Here is a 7,010-nt window from a genome sequence, read left to right on the forward strand (position 1 = left end):
CTTGAATAAATTTCAAATTTTCCTTGTACTTTCATTTAAAACTTGTGCAATCAAGATGATAAAATAATCACTACTGATAATTAATTCCAAAGAGAAAGAAGGATAAAAATATATATATATATATCAGAAAATTTATGACAATATTATTTTAATGGGATTTAAAATATTTATGACAATAGTATTTTAATGGGATTTAAAAAGTTTCATGAAAATTTTGTTTGAAAAGAAATCATGCATTTGTGGAAAGTAATTTTAGAATTGTAAGAGATTAAGTAAACAACTTGGTTGTAGACATTAAAAATCAACTTTAATTAAATCAATTTTAAATGCAATATATAGATTATTCAAAAAAATACATTATTTAAGGCAAAAGTTGAATTTTGAAATATCAATTAAACTAATACTAAATTTATAGAAAATTAAATTATATAATATCCTAATTAGCAATTGCCTCAATTGCCAAGGAGAAATTATATTAAATGGCAAAATTGTCCACATCTTATAATGCTGGAGGTAAGTACAACTCCAAACCTTAATAATAAAAGTGTAAACTGCAAAACTTATAATGTGAAACTTATAAACCTAAAATGTAAAACTTATAATATGCATCTTTATATGACTCTATCATAGCTTCGGAATTTCTAAGTGATTAGACGGAAGTTTCATATTATTTCTTCTAATTTCTTTGATAAAATACAATTATATATTATTTATTTACTATTCGGGTAGGACATAATCAACGAGTACTGAGTAAGTTATTCAAAAATATAAAAACGAGTATAACGTATTTACGGTATCATTAATAATATTATACAGATATTATGAATTTACGATACGTCTAATAAAGACGATTATAAAAAGACGTGTGATTTACTTAACCACTCAAAACGACACGCCATAAAACCATATAATGAAGTCGGTGCAAAGGGAGGACCATGGTCACCAAGCAAGAACCACTACACAGTCGCAATTTAAACCAATAAGCAGCTGACACGTACCCCCCAACAATCACATGTGGGGATTTACACTGGATAATGACACATTAATTTCCACACATTCCATTGACAAGTCTCTTTTTCTTTTCTTATAGGTAGGTGTTGACTTGTTGACTTTCAAGACCCACCCTAGAAGCTAGTAAGTAATCAAGTTTCATGAGAAGTCTAGGGTTTCTAATCCTAATTGGCTAGTTTCAAGCTTAATTTTGGAAGCATTTTCTTATGGGTATGTTTGAGTCTAGGGGGATAATTTATTCAGGTGATTAAGAGAGGTGTTTAGCAGGATATGCTGAATTAAGGCTCTTTCAAACTCCTTCGGAAATGTCTCTAATTGTTGACCCTAGATGAGAAAATCCTACTTAAAATTACCAAATCTTATCTACTAGATTCTTGGATCAAAGGTTTGTCTTCTAACACTTAAGAGAATCAGAACCAAAGCCAGAAGATATGGATCTCAGATATTTGTGTCATCAATACCAAACCTACTAAAGAATAATGCAGAATCAAAACATGTGCAACAACAAACAACCTGATATAGATATGCCAGTCTAGCGGCCGATTCTAACATGACAAGGTTTATCAAACAGAAGAATCAAAGCACGAGAAATGTCGACACCGGGCACTACAATTCCAACCTGTAGCTACTTCTAACAAATGTATATCACGGTGTTTATATATCATCTAGAAAGAATTGGTCGAAAACAAACAATTAGTTTAGTAGGATGTATCCGTATATAATATATCAACACACTGGTGCTGACAACATATTACTGGTGTATAACCAATGGGAATAGTGCATCAAGCACATGGTCTAAAAGAACTTATTGACTATCTCGGGAAAGGCCTTGCAACAGATTGTCGATATTCAATCTTAAAGGTGGGAATCTGTCGTAAATGAACAGATTACCCAGTTTCTATGCTCCACAGGAAATCAGAAATTATAACGGCGTATATTTTGATGGACATTTAATAGATATCAACCATGAATTAAGTATTCGTAGTAGAGATCCAACAGTTAAGTACTGAAAGAATTAAAAGAAAAAAAAAAAAAAAATCATCCATTTTCAACACGTCTACATGTAGGTACGAAGTTGCTTTGGTACCTTCCCTGTGAGTGAGCCTGTTCATTTTTATACTGCATTGTTGTTGTACCGCTCATGTGATCAGCTTTAAATGTCTCAGTAGCTGCAAGACTGATGATAGAGGTTCAGGTCAAGGCCGTCAACATTCCTACCAACTCGTGCCCGCAAAATTGCCTGAAACCAGAAGGGCCCGTTGATACATTTAACGTAACTATGATACATGGAGTGAGCTAACACAATGTCAAGCCTTCAACCAATAGTAACAACCCCTTACCTCATGTCAAGCTGAATATGGAGTTCACCAATAACTGATAGATGACCCAACTCGAAAACTAAGGTCCCTCAGGTGCTGGGTGTCGATCTTTAAGATGGCACTTCCATCAGCAATTATGGCTATGGCTGTCTCCACGGAATACTCTTGTAACCTGAGGAAAACAAGAAATATTTATCTTTGATATAAGATATTACAGTAATAAAATAATTAATTTGAAACAATACATGGGCAAATCATCCAAGCTCTGATATCACAAACCAATATAATTATTAGAACCGTTGACCTATTCCCAATAGTTAATCAATCTCACTTAGCTATAAATCATATATAATAGAAAAGATTACCCTTTAGAAATGGTATATATATCATTTGTTGGCACTAGCTGAAAATATTTACCTGCTGAAAAGAAACCTGATTGGGTCATACTGGTTTTGTTGACATCCATGTTGACATGTTACTATGGTTTTGTCTTCAACAATAATCTCACTTAACGTCTTAATCATGCAATCTTAATCACCATAATAGAAACGATGACCATAGAGGAAGGTATAAATATCATTTGTTGGCACTGAGGAACGGTTCCCTTGTCAAAAGGAACTTGATTGGAAAATAAGGTTTTGTTGGCATCCATGTTGAACAATGAACTGTAAACTACCGTTCAACAACTAATCTTGCTTAAATCTGATCATGTACAACTGAAAGGATTACCATTGAGAGATCGTCTAAATATCATTTACAGGAACCGAATAAAGATATTTTCCTGACAAAAGGAAGTCTGATTGGATAATAATGGCTTTGTTACATCCACATTAAAAAGTTCTAATATCTAGATGAAAATTGCATTTCAACAAATTGCTTTTTGACATGTTGAAACGTCAAAACAACTAATGACATCCAAGAAAATTATTATCCAAACACAAACATCAGGGACGATCAGCACTCTGAAAATGTACCAGGTGTTTGCACCGCTCTTCAGTAATGCGACAAGATAAACAATCAAAATTTCTGATATGACTGACATAAATTCTTACTCTGTGCCAAATCAACAAACTTTCCACCAAAGGCCCTTGTATGCCCGTCTTTAAACAATCAACCCCACTACACTATTGCTGTTATTTATACCAGACTGAGGCCACCAACTCATCTCCACCCTTACTCACACCTCATTTCATCCCCCAAAACATGACCACACTACACTTGCTCCATCATCCTGGTCCAGTGCACACTTGCTTTTTAGCTCAATTACATTACCACAACTCAAAATCCAAAACAGAAAAATATGTAAAATACAATAGAACTCTAAATCACAACAACTCAGAATCCTAATGAGCAATCTAGACATAAGAGGATCTATTCATTTTTTTTTTTTCTGATACTAGAAATCCCTCAACCTTTCCCTGCATGTCCACCAGTTCTTATCTGGGTTTCTAACAGACTCAACAACCTTAATAGTTAGAAATTTGGACACTATAACATCCCAATCAGGCATTCAAGGGGATTTGCACCCTTGACTATCAGTTGAACCAAGGGCTTTTACCACAATGTCCACCCCTTGGTGTTAGGAGGAACTATTCAGTACTGCTAGTGTTATTCAAAACGTAATTATGAAACAAAAGAAGCACAGGTAAAAATAACAGATAATTTATAATAGAGGGTACTAATCTTTTGAGGGGAGAAGTCTTACTTCCCAGTAACTCTTAGCGAAGCTCCTCCTCAAAGAATTGAGATGGGTTTAACCTGGTAAAGTAACCAATGCCCCAGATTTTATTGCCGAGGATGCCATCAAACTGCCACAACTCACTCAAAAAGCGCCAGCAAGCTACACTCCCACACAACAAACTAACCTGAGATATCAATTAGATCAATCAGAAAAAACAGCCCAAGATACAATCTTCATCATAGACAAAGCGAAACAACTGTTTTAACTTTTTTCCCCTCCTTCTGATAACCCAGATATACCCCAAACTCCTCAGTCTTGTCAAATTCAAACTCAAACCCCGCCAAAGCTTAAACTCCAAAAACTCATAGCATTTCACCAAATACAACGGATTACTAAACTCTAAAGCTGAGTTTTCCTTATATTGCCATTGTAATATTCCTTTATAATTAATCACTGTACAGAGCATCTAAACAGCCGCACTGACTGGACCTAATAAAGTACTAGTAATCTACTACTTCCACAGACATCTAAAAATGAATCAAACAACAAATTAGTGCATGAAAACACACATTAGGCTCAGAAACCACTCTAATAAGATAAACCCTCTCATTACTTCTTCTCCCACCCAACCACAAAATTGTTCAAATTACACATTAATGCACGAAAATTCATAGTTCCAAATTTACCCAGATAAAAACCAACTTAAACAAGTTTCTTTGACGCATACAATCAAACACCTTATACAGTTACACGAAATCAAAGTTGAATAATAACAAGGCATCAGAAACCACTCTAAGAAAGATAACCCTCTTCATACTTCTTCTTTCTCACCAAACCAACAAAATGGATCAGAATTTACTGCCTCAGCTACCCAGATATACTTAAGCTAAACTAATCATAACTCACTACACAGTCAAAGACCATAACAAATTCACGTAACAAGAGCGTAAAAATGGGTTGAAATGACTTTACATTTCCAATAAATCAGATTACCAGGGAGTCTAGAACTTGCTTTGCTTTCAATTCAACCTACCTGAAAACTTTATAACGGCAACAAGACCCCTTAAAGTCAAAGATCACATCTCTTCTTGAGATATAAAATAACTTAAAAGACAGTTATAAAAGCAAAATTTTTGGAAGAAAAATCGAAACAAAATCAACACCAAAATTTAAACACATCTTACCAAAGATTTATGGTTCTCTTAATGAGAAAGAAGAAAAAGCGATCTTTCATTCCAGGAACATCTTCTCTTAGGTGAAATGAAAGTGACAGGGTACGTTAAAGAAGCTTGGGAGCGAAGGCACGTGGAGGGTCGAATGTTGGAATGAAGGACACCTGGTGCAATGGGATTTGGAGTTAGGTTTAGGGTTCCGAGTCACATGCCACGCACGCTAGAGTGAAGGAGATTCAACTGCGTATTGCTCCGTATCAAATATTGTATCTATAAACAATATCAAATTTAAACTCTTGTTGACATTTCAACGCCTCAATTTTTGGCTGCTCTTCATTTTTGCTCACATCTGTCACTATCTTCTTCTCTTTCTCATCTTCAAATGGGCCCTTAATGGGCTTAAGATTTTCATGTCAATTGGATTCTTTTTTTTCTCATCATCAAATGGGCTCTAAATGGGCCTAAGATTTTCATGTCAATTGGGTTCTTCTTTTTCTCATCGTCAAATGGGCCTAAGATTTTCATGTCGAATCAGTTCTTTCTTCTCATTATCAAATGGGCTCAAAATGGTCCTAAGATTTTCAAGCTCAATGGGCATTTGTTTTTCTCCTCAAATGGACTGTAAATTCTCTATCATTTGACATAAATGGCGAGAGAAACTCTATGGTATCATATAGGTATGATTAACGTGATACTATAAGACCATGCATTATATTTAATAATTATCCATCACAATTAATTTAAAGATATAGAAGAGAGAAAAAAGTGATGAATGACACAAATTCACTAGAAGCCTTTGTTGAACAGAAAACCACTCGAAAATGGCAACCCAGCTAACTCCCGAAGAGATCCATGAGATTCTCAACGACTTGAAGAGAGCAATGAACATGGAGGTTCAAACATCCGAACAGGCTGCAGAGCAAGAAAACTTGTTAGTGACAACTTTAAACCGTCTGCGTAATCGAAGCCTTTCTATGTTACATCGTGAAGCCTTTGAGGTAGTGCTCTGTTCCTGTTTTCACTACTATTCTTATTTATTTCATTAATGTTTTGGTTCAGTTTTCACTAACTACTCATTTATGCTTTGATTTTGATATTGCAGGCAGGTATGGCTCTAGGCATGCTATCACAACACACTGATTCTGATGTCTGAGACAGGGCCATAAGTCACGATTGTTGGTACTTATATAATAGTAATCAGTAGCAGCTTTGAACTATGAATCAGATCATCTAGGGATGATAGCATGCAATTATGAAATTCATAGAAAATTAGAGATTCTGAAGTTTTTAATAAATATAAAGTGGACTATGTGTATTATTTTTAATCAGCTATGTGGATTGTGCGAGGTAGTGGACTGACAGAAATGACAAAGACTAGTTAGCTTTGTTCCAAAAGAACTGGAATTATCTACTTCAAATGCAACGAGAGATTAAATATAAAGATAAACATTAAGATAAAGATAGTGGACCTTTGATGTTTGAACTTGGGGTGCACATTCATGTGCTGAAGCCTGATCCTAAATAAAAGGATTCAGATTTGCACAGGAAGCCCAAAATTGCATAGATAAAATATAGAATGTTTTTATCCATGTTAAAAGCTTGAACTCAATTAATCAACAACGTAGAATTGAAGGAATGTATTAAATAATTATCAGATTTATTTTCTAAAACGGCTTATTCTTTATTAATTAGTTTATACGTAGATAGCAAGCATGCCTGTCATGTTATATGGCCTTTCTCGTATTAAAAGAAGATGTTATTTAATTAAGCAATGCTAGTTTTACAAAAACACATACAAAAGGGGTATACAAAGACAATCCATATCTT

At 34.5% G+C, this 7,010-nt stretch overlaps 1 long non-coding RNA gene across 1 annotated transcript; it reads right to left on the minus strand.

Annotated features, from left to right (window-relative positions):
• Window positions 1–4,075: 4,075 nt before the first annotated feature.
• Window positions 4,076–5,205, minus strand: LOC116134468. The gene is made up of 3 exons (XR_004128740.1): window positions 5,196–5,205; window positions 5,005–5,051; window positions 4,076–4,170 (listed from the first exon to the last, which is right to left on the minus strand). It is a non-coding gene; the product is annotated as an uncharacterized LOC116134468 (long non-coding RNA).
• Window positions 5,206–7,010: the final 1,805 nt, after the last annotated feature.

The sequence above is a fragment of the Pistacia vera genome, unplaced genomic scaffold (assembly GCF_008641045.1).
Source record: "Pistacia vera cultivar Batoury unplaced genomic scaffold, PisVer_v2 Contig289, whole genome shotgun sequence".
Taxonomy (NCBI): domain Eukaryota; kingdom Viridiplantae; phylum Streptophyta; class Magnoliopsida; order Sapindales; family Anacardiaceae; genus Pistacia; species Pistacia vera.